We start from the raw sequence: 18,239 nt of genomic DNA, 5'->3' as shown, positions 1-18,239 counted from the left end.
AAAGGGTGACCTTTCAGTTACTGGCCCAGCGCTCTAACCACTAGGCTAGCTCGTATTGCTCTATTCTACCATAACTGTCTAACACAAAAATAGTGTGGTAACATTTCTCTGAATAGCACAGTATACTCCAACCCACACACAAGGTTGCACCAGAGGCCAGGGATCATCAAACACTAGATTCAGACGCAATGTTTCTGGAGTGGATGGTCAGGGGGACAGAAAATTATAAAAAAATATGTTTTAGATTGCAAATTGACCGCAATAAGTCCAAACAGATATAACATTTGATTTAAACATAATGCAAACCTTTCTTACATTTGAAAACATGATGCAAACCTTGCTTACGTTTGTGTACGATCACATACAGTGCCTTCAGAAAGTATTCATACCTCTTGACTTATTCCACATTTTGTTGTGTTACAGCCTGAAATCAAAATGGATTCAATTTACTTGTTTTTCTCACTCATCTACACACAATACCCAATAATGACAAAGTGAAAACATGCTTTTTTTTATTTAGCAAATTTCAGGAAAAGGAAATACAGAGAGATCTCATTTACATAAGTATCACACCCCTGAATCAATACTTCATAGAAGTACCTTTGGCAGAGATTACAGCTGTGAGTCTTTCTGGGTAACACTCTAAGAGATTTACACACCTGGATTGTGCAACACTTTCCCATTGTTATTTTCAATCTTCTTCAAGCTCTGCTAAATTGGTTGTTGATGATTGCTAGATAACCATTTTCAGGTCATAGATTTTCAAGCAGATTTAAGTCAAAACTGTAACTCGGCCACTCAGGAATGTTCAGTGTCTTCTTAGTAAGCAACTCCAGTTTAGATTTGGCCTTGTGTTTTAGGTTATTGTCCTGCTGAAAGGTGAATTCATCTCCCAGTGTCTGGTGGCAAACTGACTGAACCAGGTTTTCCTCTAGGATTCTGCCTGTGCTTAGCTACAGTTGAAGTTGGAAGTCATTAAAGTCATTAGAACTCGTTTTTCAACCACTCCACAAATTTCTTGTTAACAAACTATAGTTTTTTTTGCCTCCTTTGAGTTGCTGAGGGAAACTTATAATCTTCCCAGAAGTAACTTTTTCAGATACCTACAGATTAGAGACTATGTTAGAAAACACCTCCCAACATTTGGGAATGCTAAACCTTCCATGTTCGACGGATGCATAGAAATATGCCCCACCTCAGACAAACTGATATCTCATCTATATGACGCTTTTCAATCTGTTAGCGCACCGTCTACTGATGCCATTAAGGCAAAATGGGAGGAAGAACAAGGGACTGATATTTCTGTGGCAGACTGGGAAGATAGCTTGGAGTATATCCTCACCTGCTCCATTAACTCCAGACATCATCTCATACAATTCAAGGTATTACACAGATTACACTACTCCAAAACCAAACTACATAGGATATTTCCTGGTACATCCCCTATGTGTGATACATATCAGGCTGATCAGGGTACACTACTCCACTGCTTTGCCCTATGCTCTAACTTGTATGGGTATTGATGTGGAATTTTTAGGATCCTCTCTGAAGTTCTGGAGACTTCAATAGACCCAGACCCGCTTCTGATAATCCTGGGACTGTCTGATTCCCTAAACGGATTAACCAACCCCCAAAAACAACTCACCTCTTACAGTCTCATTTCGACAAATTAATTAATCTTGTTGTTTTGGAAAAGGAGGGAAGCACCCTCTACCAAATTATGGCTCAGCGAACTGGCAAACACTGTACACTTAGAAAGAATTAGATATATTCTGAACAATAAATTATCAACATTTGATCAAATCTCGCAGCCTTTCCTCTCTTACTTGGACCAGTCGGCACTGTGAATTTGTACATTTTAACGCACTCTCAATTGTAATATTTTTTATCTACCTTTGGGCAGCATGTGCTTGCCCCGCCATCCGAGCAGTCGGGAGGGGAATAGGGGGGAATAAGGTGTGTGTGTGTGTGTGTGTGTGGGGGGGGGGGGGGGGGTGACATCTACCCTCTTTCTTTCTACCTGTCCTTGTTCTGTATGTCGTGTTTTGTATTATTTGTTTTGTACCCAGAACTCTGGGTCTTGTTGTTTCTGTCTGCTCTTTTATGTGTATACTTGTCTTTTATACCTATACACCATTCTTGTGTGTGTTCATTAAAAAAGATTTGAACGAACAAACTATAGATTTGGCAAGTCGGTTAGGACATCTCCTTTGTGCATGACACAAGTCATTTTTCCAACAATTGTTTACAGACAGATTATTTCACTTATAATTCACTGTATCACCATTCCAGTGGGTCAGAAGTTTACATACACTAACTTGACTGTGCCTTTAAACAGCTTGGAAAATTCCAGAAAATGATGTGATGGCTTTAGAAGATTCTGATAGGTTAATTGACATAATTTGAGTCAATTGGAGGTGTACCTGTGGATGTATTTCAAGGCCTACCTTCAAACTCAGTGCCTCTTTGCTTGACATCATGGGAAAATCAAAAGAAATCAGCCAAGACCTCAGAAAAAAAATTGTAGACTTCCACAAGTCTGGTTCATCCTTGGGAGCAATTTCCAAACGCCTGAAGGTACCACATTCATCTGTACAAACAATAATACACAAGTATAAACACCATGGGACTACGCAGCCATCATACCGCTCAGGAAGGAGACGTGTTCTGTCTCCTAGAGATGAACATACTTTGGTGCGAAAAGTGCAAATCAATCCCAGAACAACAGCAAAGGACCTTGTGAAGATGCTGGAGGAAACAGGTACAAAAGTATCTACATACACAGTAAAACAAGTCCTATATCGACATAACCTGAAAGGCCGCTCAGCAAGGAGAGGCCTCTGCTCCAAAACCGCCATAAAAAAGCCAGAGTACGGTTTGCAACTGCACATGCGGACAAAGATCGTACTTTTTGGAGAAATGTCCTCTGGTCTGATGAAACAAAAATTGAACTGTTTGGCCATAATGACCATCGTTATGTTTGGAGGAAAAAGGGGGATGCTTGCAAGCCGAAGAACACTATCCCAACCGTGAAGCACGGGGGTGGCAGCATCTTGTTGTGGGGGTGCTTTGGTGCAGGAGGGACTGGTGCACTTCACAAAATAGATGGCATCATGAGGTAGGAAAATTATGTGGATATATTGAAGCAACATCTCAAGACATCAGTCAGGAAGTTAAAGCTTGGTCGCTAATGGGTCTTCCAAAATGGACAATGACCCCAAAGCATACTTCCAAAGTTGTGGCAAAATGGCTTAAGGACAACAAAGTCAAGGTATTGGAGTGGCCATCACAAAGCCCTGACCTCAATACTATAGAAACTTTGTGGGCAGGACTGAAAAAGAGTGTGCGAGAAAGGATGCCTACAAACCTGACTCAGTTACACCAGCTCAGTCAGGAGGAATGGGTCAAAATTCGCCCAACTTATTGTGGGAAGCTTGTGGAAGGCTACCCGAAACGTTTGACCCAAGTTAAACAATTTAAAGGCAATGCTACCAAATACTAATTGAGTGTATGTAAACTTCTGACCCACTGGGATGTCACGTTCGTCATAAGGAGTGGTCCAAAATGCAGCGGGTATATTGATCATCTTCTATTTATTGAAGGAAAAAACACTTAAACAAAACAAACGACGAAAACAGTCCCGTAAGGTGCACAGACTATACAGGAAACAACCACCCACAAAACACAGGTGAAACAAACACCAACTAAATATGGCCTCCAATTAGAGGCAACGACAACCAGCTGTCTCTAATTGGAGGTCCTACCAAAACCCCAACATAGAAATAGAAAAACTAGATAAACACACAGAAATAGAAAATGTAGAACATAAACCAAAAAATCCAAACCACACAAAACAAACACCCCCTAACAACCCTAAGATTTCGTGAAGACAGAGGGCTCTCAAGGGGTGGTCGAAGGAGTGCGCGGGCAGATGTATAGGTGTTTCCATCGGTGCGACTACGGTGAAGAGTCCAGACCAAGTCTCTACCGTGCACATTCCCTCAGAGTATGTCGATTGGCTATCGCCTTCAGTAAAACGAAGGCGACTCAATTAACTCCTCATCGACGAGGAAACTGTGCGATAAACCTCCAGGTTGGCGCTGCACTTCCCCGGAGTCACGTGTATCCCCTGTCTCAGGAGAAGACAGTGGCTATGGAAACATACGTCACTGACTCCTTGAGGCAGGGATACCTTCGGCCATCCAAATCACCTGTCTCCTCGAGCTTATTTTTTGTGAAGAAGAAGGAGCCCATGCATTGACTATAGAGGTCTAAATTCCATCACGGTGGGTTTCAGTTACCCGCTACCTCTCATCACCACGGCGGTGGAGTCATTTCACGGGGCGCGCTTCTTCACAAAACTGGATCTCAGGAGCGCGTACAATTTGGTGCATATCCGAGAGGGGGACGAGTGGAAAACTGCATTTAGTACCATATCTGGCCATTATGAGTACCTCGTCATGCCGTATGGGTTGAAGAATGCTCCAGCCGTCTTCCAATCCTTTGTGGACGAGATTCTCCGGGACCTGCTCGGTCAGGGTGTGGTAGTGTACATCCACGACATTCTGATATACTGCGCCGCGCATGTGTCTCTGGTGCGCAAAGTGCTTGGGCGACTGTTGAAGCATAACCTGTACGTCAAGGCTGAGAAATGTGAGTTCTCCAAACAAGCCGTCTCTTTTCTGGGGTATCGCATTTCCACATCCGGGGTGGTGATGGAATGTGACTGCATTTCGGCCGTGCGTAATTGGCCGACTCCCACCACGGTGAAGGAGGTGCAGCGGTTCTTGGGGTTTGCCAATTACTACCGGAGGTTTATCCGGGGCTTTGGGCAGGTGGCGGCTCCCATTACCTCACTGATGAAGGGGGGCCCGGTGCGGTTGCGGTGGTCAGCGGAGGCGGAAAGGGCTTTTAGTCGGCTAAAGGCTCTGTTTACCAATGCTCCAGTGCTGGCGCATCCGGATCCCTCTTTGCCATTCATAGTGGAGGTGGACGCGTCCGAGGCTGGGGTGGGAGCCGTGCTCTCACAGCGCTTGGGCACGCCCCCGAAGCTTCGCCCCTGTGCTTTCTTCTCTAGGAAGCTGAGACAGGCGGAGCGTAACTATGATGTGGGGGACAGGGAGTTGCTTGCTGTGGTAAGAGCCCTGAAGATGTGGAGACATTGGCTTGAGGGGGCGCGACACCCTTTTCTCATCTGGACTGACCACCGTAATCTGGAGTACATCCGGGCGGCGAGGAGACTAAACCCTCATCAGGCCAGGTGGGCGATGTTCTTTACGAGATTTCAGTTCACAATCTCGTACATCCCAGGTTCCCGGAACACTGAGGCTGACGCACTGTCTCGTCTCCATGACACCGAGGAACGGTCCACCGATCCCACGCCCATACTTCCAGCCTCCTGCCTGGTGGCACCGGTGGTCTGGGAGGTGGTTGCAGACATGAAGCGGGCACTACAGGCGGAACCTACTCCCCCTCAGTGTCCCGTGGGTCGTAAGTACGTCCCGCTTGGTGTCCGCAATCGGTTGATTCGGTGGGCGCACACGATACCCTCCTCGGGTCATCCTGGGATTGAGCGGACGGTGCGGGGTCTTAGTGGGAAATACTGGTGGCCCACCTTGGTGAAGGACGTGAGGTGTTATGTCTCCTCCTGTTCGGTGTGCGCCCAGTGTATGGCTCCTAGGCACCTGCCCAGAGGGAAATTACAGCCCCTCCCCGTTCCACAGCGACCATGGTCCCACCTGTCGGTGGATTTCCTCACAGACCTCCCGCCATCTCAGGGGAACACCATGATCCTGGTCGTTGTGGATCGATTCTCTAAGTCTGCTCCCTTTACCCGGTCTTTACCCATCTGCTCCCTTTGCCCGGTCTTCCTACGGCCCTGCAGACCGCGGAGGCCCTGTTCACCCACGTCTTTCGGCACTACGGGGTGCCTGAGGACATAGTCTCTGATCGAGGCCCCCAGTTCACGTCCCGGGTGTGGCGGGCGTTTATGGAGCGGCTGGGGGTTTCGGTCAGTTTGACCTCAGGCTTTCACCCCGAGAGTAATGGGCAGGTAGAGAGGATTAATCAGGATGTGGGCAGGTTCCTGCAGTCCTATTGCCGGGACCGGCCAGGTGAGTGGGCGAGGTTCGTGCCATGGGCCGAGATGGGGAAGAACACTCTCCGCCACTCCTCTACCAACCTGTCGCCTTTCCAGTGTGTGTTGGGTTACCAACCGGTCCTGGTGCCCTGGCATCAGAGCCAGACGGAGGCCCCTGTGGTGGAGGACTGGGTCCAGCTCTCCAAAGAGACCTGGAACGCCGTTCAGGAATCCCTTGAACAGCCCAGGGGACGACAAAAGGAGAGCGCTGACCGCCGCCGCAGTGAGGCCCCCGTGTTTACCCCGGGGGAGAGAGTCTGGCTATCAACCCGGAACCTGCTCCTCCACCTGCCCTGCCGGAAGCTGGGTCCGCGGTTTGTGGGGCCATTTAAAATCCTGAGGAGAATAAACGAGGTGTGTTACAGGTTACAGCTTCCCTCTTATTATCGTATTAACCCCTCGTTTCATGTGTCTCTCCTCAGGCCGGTGGTAGCTGGTCCACTGCAGGATGGGTACAGGAGGTCCCTCCGCCCCCCCCCCGGACATAGGGGGGCCCAGGCGTACACAGTCCAGTCCATCTTGGACTCCAGGCGCCGGGTGAGGGGCCTGCAGTACCTCGTGGACTGGGAGGGGTACGGTCCGGAGGAGAGGTGCTGGGTACCGGTGGAGGACATCTTGGACCCATCGCTGATGCGGGAGTTCCACAGCCTCCATCCGGATTGCCCTGTGCCTCGCCCTCCGGGTCGTCCTCGAGGCCGGCATCGGCGGCCTACTAGCTGCCACCGATCCTCTGTTCTTTTTCCTTTTGTTATGTCTAGTTTAGGTTTGCACCGGTGTTGTATTAGTTCATTAGTGGGGGGGTTATTTAGGCTTTCTGTTTAGGTTTGTTTTTTGTGCGTGATTGTTTTCGTCAGGTTGGTTAGGCTGGGGTTCGGTGTTTTTCCTCTGCCTGTGTATGTGTAAGGCTGATGAGTTTTGGGCTGCGCCCCTACTTTGTTTTCGGGCTCATACTGTGTATTTTGTATTGCTGCCCTGCCTTGACTGTTTTTGGCTGTTGGAGGATTACACTCATTAAACGTGTGTTCACGGACATTTGTCTCCTGCGCCTGACTTCACCCCTCCTGCTTCCTTGAGTACCCCGCCTTGACATTGTCTTATTTACCCATCTACCAATAGCTGCCCTTCTTTGTGAGGCATTGGAAAACTTCCCTGGTTTTTGTGGTTGAATCTGTGTTTGAAATTCACTGCTCGACTGAGGAGTACAGAGATGAGGCAGTCATTCAAAAATCATGTTAAACACTGTTATTGCACACAGAGTGAGTCCATGCAACAAAATTAGGGAAAAGTCAAGGGGCTCTATGTCTCTCTATTATGCGTGGTATTACATGGGAACAGATTTCCACTTGGAGCTGATTTCCTGGTGTTTTTACAGTCTTTCATTTTCAACAATGAAAAGTGAAAAAATATATAATAATATAAACTTTGTTCATAAAACTTTGGGGGCCAAATAAAGCCACCCACGGGGTCAGTTCGCCCATGGGCCGCCAGTTAGAGAACCCTGCCATAGGGTATACCATATTACAGTATCATAGTCTAGTGAATGTAGGGGGCTAACTGGTCTGTCCACGCGCTACACTACTGCCAAGGTTATGGATATCCAACCCAGACTGGAGTGGCTCTAAGCTACAGGCCAAAACTAACTGTGATATCAACTCAACCCAGCCAGCATAACCTTGTGTGGGTTATTACAGTAGAGGTATAATGTAATCCTGCTATTCCTAGATTATGTTATAGTAATCTTAAAACACAGAACCAAATCTGGTGGTGTATGCTGTCTCTCACTGGAGACTAATGTTATGGTGTCTTGATCAGTGGCGACCTGTCATCCACCTGTTTTGAGCCATACCTGTTTAGCAAAACAAAACTCAATGATTTATTGTATTTTTTTTGTACCTGTTTTGCGTGTTATTTTGGCATTAACACGTGTCACATGTCAGTTTGTAAACAATGTAAAAAATGTATGTAGTTAATTAATAAAGCCACATACAAACATGGTCTCTTTTTTGTTTTCTTGAGTAAGGCAGCTTTAAAATGCAGGTGTTTCAGCCTAGTTCAGTGCTTTCTGTGGTGGTGGGGCAGCCAGCAGAACATATGGATCATAGGGGTTGGTAATGTTCTCTAGTTGCGCCGTGATTGTCTCAGTGTTCTGTCACTCATGGGGACACTACGTCACCACAAAATCTACGGGGAGAGCTCGAAAATTAAAGCCCCTTGGGTGCTGCCATAGATTTACATTAGAAGTGACCATCCAAGAAGGCTCAAGGTCATTGGCCACAGTTAAAATGACAACAAATCACATTATATCTACAGTAGCTTTGATTGGACTGATCATGTCAACATCATACTTTCAAAATCTTAGCTAGCAAGCTAGACAAGCAGTCATCATCATGAATCAAGTCAACAATCTGCTGGCAAATCAGTTTCGATCCTAGTCCAGAGCACCGACCTGAGGATCACATTAAAAAAAAAATCCCAGAGTTCCAAGTTGTCTTGAAAGCATTATATATCCAGAGAATGACAGACTTTGATAACAAAGTTTGATGACAAAATTTGCCCTCAAGAAGAACCACCGCACCACCATCCTGTTCAAGTGGTTACAGCACAACAACGTGAGTCCAAAAATGTCTTGTATGCTGCTGCATAAATGATGTAATATGCCACGGAGATATGTATACCGTAGCTAAAAGTAATACTAAGTGTTTGTTGTGTAGTAAGATGTTAGTAACCCATGTGTCTCCCCCTAATAATTAGGTCCCTTTCCCCCTCATAACTTAGCCTACTGTTCTGACTTGGTGGTGCACATGTAGCCTATGGCCTGTTTTACAGAAATGTAATCATAGAATATTGTAAGAGCTTTCATTGTCTGCTTATATGTTCTGAAATCTGCCGCTGTACATGTCAAAAGTGCTGAACAAATAATTATATTGACTATGTCCGTCTTAGCTCGCTCATTAATGTCTTAATCGAAATTACGGATTACCTCTTATCTGCTCATCGTTCCCTTATGCCATAGTTTGTACATTTTAATTGTCAGTAGAAACCACATTTGCTTAAGCAAGTCAGCAATATCAGCTATGTTTTTAAAAAGGCAGTAAATGAGGCTGAATGAACTTTTTTGCTGCCAGACAAGGCTCCGCTGATAGCCAGGTGTAGCAGTGGTAAGGATTCACTCAATGGTGCTGAAAAGAAGGTTCTGCTGTTGGGACAGCTTTATGTAGGCCCTAACAGTTTGTGGGCACTGTTTGTCACCGTTCTAATGCAATTCATGTATTGTTTAGTGTTGTGTTGTGGCTTTGCTGGCACGCATAACGTAAAAATATTTTTTGCCCCACTAACATTTACATGCTAATATCGCCCCTGGTCTCGATTAAAGATGCTTAATAAATCCACCCCAGTGAGAGACAAATTCCAAACTCTCGAAATGAGGTATAAGAAATGCAATCCATTATATGATATATTATTATGGAATATGTGTATACAATAAGTCTATTCATTTTATACTAGATCATTGTAACCACCAGAGCTATGAGTCATTTCGTTGTGTTTTACCAAAACTGCCGTTAGATCAGATGAATGGACTAGCTTTTATGTTGTCCCCTGTGTGAACCCTGCTGGCACTATAGAGTGTAACCATGGTAAACTGGTGTCCCCTGCTGTTTCTCAGCTGCCAATACAGCCTGAGTGGTCACTAGCGCCTCAAGGTATCATCCGTTCTGTATTGCTACCACATGGTGGCGCCATAAGACCACTGCCATCAGAGAAGAGTTTGAGGCACGTGAAACAGCCAGCACTGGCTCTTGTAGCATGTAGACCATTTCAGTATAGTTTGTTCACTGCCCGGCACTGCTTAGACCGTCACAATGTGTCTCTTTGTTAGATCTGAAGTTGTTCCCTTGCTACTCTCAATGCACAGCTAATGACAGGTGGGATCATGGGCTTGGACCAAAGATCTATAGTAAATACAGCAGTGTATCTTAGTTGGATAACTGTCACTCTAGCTCTAAGACTTTACTGCTGGCTTATGAAGCAGTACTCAGTCCCTGCTGAGGAGATTGAAATTCCATGACAAAAACAAAAGCAGCCCTCAGCCTCATAAATGGTGTCATTGGTGGACAGTGACACGGAAATATAACCTCATCTGATACACGGAAGTATAACCTCATCTGATCTGAACTAAACATACCTGGCCTGATCTGGACAGACAGGAGGGAGAAGTACCCTCACAGTAACCCATGTCATCATGTCATCTGATCTGGACAGACAGGAGGGAGTAGTACCCTCACAGTAACCCATGTCATCATGTCATATGTCATCTGATCTGGACAGACAGGAGGGAGTAGTACCCTCACAGTAACCCATGTCATCATGTCATCATGTCATCTGGTCTGGACAGACAGGAGGGAGAAGTACCCTCACAGTAACCCATGTCATCATGTCATCTGATCTGGACAGACAGGAGGGAGTAGTACCCTCACAGTAACCCATGTCATCATGTCACCATGTCATAATGTCATCTGATCTGGACAGACAGGAGGGAGTAGTAACCTCACAGTAACCCATGTCATCATGTCATCATGTAATCTGATCTGGACAGACAGGAGGGAGTAGAACACTCACAGTAACCCATGTCATCATGTCATCTGATCTGGACAGACAGGAGGGAGTAGTACCCTCACAGTAACCCATGTCATCATGTCATCATGTCATCTGATCTGGACAGACAGGAGGGAGTAGAACCCTCACAGTAACCCATGTCATCATGTCATCATGTCATCTGATCTGGACAGACAGGAGGGAGGGAGTAGTACCCTCACAGTAACCCATGTCATCATGTCATCTGATCTGGACAGACAGGAGGGAGTAGTACCCTCACAGTAACCCATGTCATCATGTCATCTGATCTGGACAGACAGGAGGGAGTAGTACCCTCACAGAAACCCATGTCATCATGTCATCTGATCTGGACAGACAGGAGGGAGTAGTACCCTCACAGTAACCCATGTCATAATGTCATCTGATCTGGACAGACAGGAGGGAGTAGTACCCTCACAGTAACCCATGTCATCATGTCATCATGTCATCTGATCTGGACAGACAGGAGGGAGTAGTGCCCTTACAGTAACCCATGTCATCATGTCATCATGTCATCTGATCTGGACAGACAGGAGGGAGTAGTACCCTCACAGTAACCCATGTCATCATGTCATCTGATCTGGACAGACAGGAGGGAGTAGAACATTCACAGTAACCCATGTCATCATGTCATCATGTCATCTGATCTGGAAAGACAGGAGGGAGTAGTACCCTCACAGTAACCATGTCATAATCTCATCATGTCATCTGATCTGGACAGACAGGAGGGAGTAGTACACTCACAGTAAACCATGTCATCATGTCATCATGTCATCTGATCTGGACAGACAGGAGGGAGTAGAACACTCACAGTAACCCATGTCATCATGACATCATGTCATCTGATCTGGACAGACTGGAGGGAGTAGTACACTCACAGTAACCCATGTCATCATGTCATCATGTCATCATGTCATCTGATCTGGACAGACAGGAGGGAGTAGAACACTCACAGTAACCCATGTCATCATGTCATCTGATCTGGACAGACAGGAGGGAGTAGTACCCTCACAGTAACCCATGTCATCATGTCATCATGTCATCTGATCTGGACAGACAGGGGGGAGTAGTACCCTCACAGTAACCCATGTCATCATGTCATCTGATCTGGACAGACAGGAGGGAGTAGTACCCTCACAGTAACCCATGTCATCATGTCATCTTATCTGGACAGACAGGAGGGAGTAGTACCCTCACAGTAACCCATGTCATCATGTCATAATGTCATCTGATCTGGACAGACAGGAGGGAGTAGTACCCTCACAGTAACCCATGTCATCATGTCATTATGTCATCTGATCTGGACAGACAGGAGGGAGTAGTACCCTCACAGTAACCCATGTCATCATGTCATCTGATCTGGACAGACAGGAAAGAGTAGTACCCTCACAGTAACCCATGTCATCATGTCATCTGATCTGGACAGACAGGAGGGAGTAGTACCCTCACAGTAACCCATGTCATCATGTCATCGGATCTGGACAGACAGGAGGGAGTAGAACATTCACAGTAACCCATGTCATCATGTCATCATGTCATTTGATCTGGACAGACAGGAGGGAGTAGTACCCTCACAGTAACCCATGTCATCATGTCATCATGTCATTTGATCTGGACAGACAGGAAGGAGTAGAAACCTCACAGTAACCCATGTCACCATGTCATCATGTCATCTGATCTGGACAGACAGGAGGGAGTAGTACCCTCACAGTATCCCATGTCATCATGTCATCATGTCATCTGATCTGGACAGACAGGAGGGAGTAGAACCCTCACAGTGACTCATGTCATCATGTCATCATGTCATCTTATCTGGACAGACAGGAGCGAGTAGAACCCTCACAGTTCCCATGTCATCATGTCATCATGTCATCTGATCTGGACAGATAGGAGGGAGTAGTACCCTCACAGTAACCCATGTCATCATGTCATCATGTCATCTGATCTGGACAGACAGGAGGGAGTAGTACCCTCACAGTAACCCATGTCATCATGTCATCATGTCATCTGATCTGGACAGACAGGAAGGAGTAGTACCCTCACAGTAACCCATGTCTTCATGTCATCATGTCATCTGATCTGGAAAGACAGGAGGGAGTAGTACCCTCACAGTAACCCATGTCATCATGTCATCATGTCATCTGATCTGGACAGACAGGAGGGAGTAGAACACTCACAGTAACCCATGTCATCATGTCATCTGATCTGGACAGACAGGAGGGAGTAGTACAATCACAGTAACCCATGTCATCATGTCATCATGTCATCTGATCTGGACAGACAGGAGGGAGTAGTACCCTCACAGTAACCCATGTCATCATGTCATCATGTAATCTGATCTGGACAGACAGGAGGGAGTAGAACACTCACAGTAACCCATGTCATCATGACATCATGTCATCTGATCTGGACAGACTGGAGGGAGTAGTACACTCACAGTAACCCATGTCATCATGTCATCATGTCATCATGTCATCTGATCTGGACAGACAGGAGGGAGTAGAACACTCACAGTAACCCATGTCATCATGTCATCTGATCTGGACAGACAGGAGGGAGTAGTACCCTCACAGTAACCGATGTCATCATGTCATCATGTCATCTGATCTGGACAGACAGGAGGGAGTAGTACCCTCACAGTAAACCATGTCACCATGTCATCATGTCATCTGATCTGGACAGACAGGAGGGAGTAGTACCCTCACAGTAACCCATGTCATCATGTCATCATGTCATCTGATCTGGACAGACAGGAGGGAGTAGTACCCTCACAGTAACCCATGTCATCATGTCATCTGATCTGGACAGACAGGAGGGAGTAGTACCCTCACAGTAAGCCATGTCATCATGTCATCATGTCATCTGATCTGGACAGACAGGGGGGAGTAGTACCCTCACAGTAACCCATGTCATCATGTCATCTGATCTGGACAGACAGGAGGGAGGGAGTAGTACCCTCACAGTAACCCATGTCATCATGTCATCTTATCTGGACAGACAGGAGGGAGTAGTACCCTCACAGTAACCCATGTCATCATGTCATAATGTCATCTGATCTGGACAGACAGGAGGGAGTAGTACCCTCACAGTAACCCATGTCATCATGTCATTATGTCATCTGATCTGGACAGACAGGAGGGAGTAGGACCCTCACAGTAACCCATGGCATCATGTCATCTGATCTGGACAGACAGGAAAGAGTAGTACCCTCACAGTAACCCATGTCATCATGTCATCGGATCTGGACAGACAGGAGGGAGTAGAACATTCACAGTAACCCATGTCATCATGTCATCATGTCATCTGATCTGGACAGACAGGAGGGAGTAGTACCCTCACAGTAAGCCATGTCATCATGTCATCATGTCATCTGATCTGGACAGACAGGGGGGAGTAGTACCCTCACAGTAACCCATGTCATCATGTCATCTGATCTGGACAGACAGGAGGGAGGGAGTAGTACCCTCACAGTAACCCATGTCATCATGTCATAATGTCATCTGATCTGGACAGACAGGAGGGAGTAGTACCCTCACAGTAACCCATGTCATCATGTCATTATGTCATCTGATCTGGACAGACAGGAGGGAGTAGGACCCTCACAGTAACCCATGGCATCATGTCATCTGATCTGGACAGACAGGAAAGAGTAGTACCCTCACAGTAACCCATGTCATCATGTCATCGGATCTGGACAGACAGGAGGGAGTAGAACATTCACAGTAACCCATGTCATCATGTCATCATGTCATCTGATCTGGACAGACAGGAGGGAGTCGTACCCTCACAGTAACCCATGTCATCATGTCATCATGTCATCTGATCTGGACAGACAGGAGGGAGTAGTACCCTCACAGTAACCCATGTCATCATGTCATCATGTCAACTGATCTGGACAGACAGGAGGGAGTAGTACCATCACAGTAACCCATGTCATCATGTCATATGATCTGGACAGACAGGAGGGAGTAGTACATTCACAGTAACCCATGTCATCATGTCATCATGTCATCTGATCTGGACAGACAGGAGGGAGTAGTACCCTCACAGTAACCCATGTCATCATGTCATCATGTCATCTGATCTGGACAGACAGGAGGGAGTAGTACCCTCACAGTAACCCATGTCATCATGTCATCATGTCATCTGATCTGCACAGACAGGAGGGAGTAGTACCCTCACAGTAACCCATGTCATCATCTCATCATGTCATCTGATCTGGACAGACAGGAGGGAGTAGTACCCTCACAGTAACCCATGTCACCATGTCATCATGTCATCTGATCTGGACAGACAGGAGGGAGTAGTACCCTCACAGTAACCCATGTCATCATGTCATCATGTCATCTGATCTGTACAGACAGGAGGGAGCAGTACCCTCACAGTAACCCATGTCATCATGTCATCTGATCTGGACAGACAGGAGGGAGTAGTACCCTCACAGTAACCCATGTCATCATGTCATCTGATCTGGACAGACAGGAGGGAGTAGTACCCTCACAGTAACCCATGTCATCATGTCATCATGTCATCTGATCTGGACAGACAGGAGTGAGTAGTACCCTCACAGTAACCCATGTCATCATGTCATCTGATCTGGACAGACAGGAGGGAGTAGTACCCTCACAGTAACCCATGTCATCATGTCATAATGTCATCTGATCTGGACAGACAGGAGGGAGTAGTACCCTCACAGTAACCCATGTCATCATGTCATTATGTCATCTGATCTGGACAGACAGGAGGGAGTAGTACCCTCACAGTAACCCATGTCATCATGTCATCTGATCTGGACAGACAGGAGGGAGTAGTACCCTCACAGTAACCCATGTCATCATGTCATCTGATCTGGACAGACAGGAGGGAGTAGTACCCTCACAGTAACCCATGTCATCATGTCATCTGATCTGGACAGACAGGAGGGAGTAGAACATTCACAGTAACCCATGTCATCATGTCATCATGTCATCTGATCTGGACAGACAGGAGGGAGTAGTACCCTCACAGTAACCCATGTCATCATGTCATCTGATCTGGACAGACAGGAGGGAGTAGTACCCTCACAGTAACCCATGTCATCATGTCATCATGTCATCTGATCTGGACAGACAGGAGGGAGAAGTACCCTCACAGTAACCCATGTCATCATGTCATCATGTCATCTGATCTGGACAGACAGGAGGGAGTAGTACCCTCACAGTAACCCATGTCATCATGTCATCTGATCTGGACAGACAGGAGGGAGTAGAACATTCACAGTAACCCATGTCATCATGTCATCATGTCATCTGATCTGGACAGACAGGAGGGAGTAGTACCCTCACAGTAACCCATGTCATCATCGCATCATGTCATCTGATCTGGACAGACAGGAGGGAGTAGTACCCTCACAGTTACCAATGTCATCATGTCATCTGATCTGGACAGACAGGAGGGAGTAGTACCCTCACAGTAACCCATGTCAACATGTCACCATGTCATTTGATCTGGACAGACAGGAGGGAGTAGTACCCTCACAGTAACCCATGTCATCATGTCATCATGTCATCTGATCTGGACAGACAGGAGTGAGTAGTACACTCACAGTAACCCATGTCATCATGTCATCTGATCTGGACAGACAGGAGGGAGTAGTACCCTCACAGTAACCCATGTCATCATGTCATAATGTCATCTGATCTGGACAGACAGGAGGGAGTAGTACCCTCACAGTAACCCATGTCATCATGTCATTATGTCATCTGATCTGGACAGACAGGAGGGAGTAGTACCCTCACAGTAACCCATGTCATCATGTCATCTGATCTGGACAGACAGGAGGGAGTAGTACCCTCACAGTAACCCATGTCATCATGTCATCTGATCTGGACAGACAGGAGGGAGTAGTACCCTCACAGTAACCCATGTCATCATGTCATCTGATCTGGACAGACAGGAGGGAGTAGAACATTCACAGTAACCCATGTCATCATGTCATCCTGTCATCTGATCTGGACAGACAGGAGGGAGTAGTACCCTCACAGTAACCCATGTCATCATGTCATCTGATCTGGACAGACAGGAGGGAGTAGTACCCTCACAGTAACCCATGTCATCATGTCATCATGTCATCTGATCTGGACAGACAGGAGGGAGAAGTACCCTCACAGTAACCCATGTCATCATGTCATCATGTCATCTGATCTGGACAGACAGGAGGGAGTAGTACCCTCACAGTAACCCATGTCATCATGTCATCTGATCTGGACAGACAGGAGGGAGTAGAACATTCACAGTAACCCATGTCATCATGTCATCATGTCATCTGATCTGGACAGACAGGAGGGAGTAGTACCCTCACAGTAACCATGTCATCATCGCATCATGTCATCTGATCTGGACAGACAGGAGGGAGTAGTACCCTCACAGTTACCAATGTCATCATGTCATCTGATCTGGACAGACAGGAGGGAGTAGTACCCTCACAGTAACCCATGTCATCATGTCACCATGTCATTTGATCTGGACAGACAGGAGGGAGTAGTACCCTCACAGTAACCCATGTCATCATGTCATCATGTCATCTGATCTGGACAGACAGGAGGGAGTAGTACCCTCACAGTAACCCATGTCATCATGTCATCATGTCATCTGATCTGGACAGACAGGAGGGAGTAGTACCCTCACAGTAACCCATGTCATCATGTCATCATGTCATCTGCTCGCATCTGTCGGACAGACAGGAGGGAGTAGTACCCTCACAGTAACCAATGTCATCATGTCATCTGATCTGGACAGACAGGAGGGAGTAGTACCCTCACAGTAACCCATGTCAACATGTCACCATGTCATTTGATCTGGACAGACAGGAGGGAGTAGTACCCTCACAGTAACCCATGTCATCATGTCATCATGTCATCTGATCTGGACAGACAGGAGGGAGTAGTACCCTCACAGTAACCCATGTCATCATGTCATCATGTCATCTGATCTGGACAGAGAGGAGGGAGTAGTACCCTCACAGTAACCCATGTCATCATGTCATCTGATCTGGACAGACAGGAGGGAGTAGTACCCTCACAGTAACCCATGTCATCATGTCATCTGATCTGGACAGACAGGAGGGAGTAGTACCCTCACAGTAACCCATGTCATCATGTCATCTGATCTGGACAGACAGGAGGGAGTAGAACATTCACAGTAACCCATGTCATCATGTCATCCTGTCATCTGATCTGGACAGACAGGAGGGAGTAGTACCCTCACAGTAACCCATGTCATCATGTCATCTGATCTGGACAGACAGGAGGGAGTAGTACCCTCACAGTAACCCATGTCATCATGTCATCATGTCATCTGATCTGGACAGACAGGAGGGAGAAGTACCCTCACAGTAACCCATGTCATCATGTCATCATGTCATCTGATCTGGACAGACAGGAGGGAGTAGTACCCTCACAGTAACACATGTCATCATGTCATCTGATCT

Source organism: Salmo salar, chromosome 06 (genome assembly GCF_965601325.2).
Source record: "Salmo salar chromosome 06, fSalSal1, whole genome shotgun sequence".
NCBI classification, from domain to species: domain Eukaryota; kingdom Metazoa; phylum Chordata; class Actinopteri; order Salmoniformes; family Salmonidae; genus Salmo; species Salmo salar.
This window is presented reverse-complemented; position numbering follows the sequence as displayed.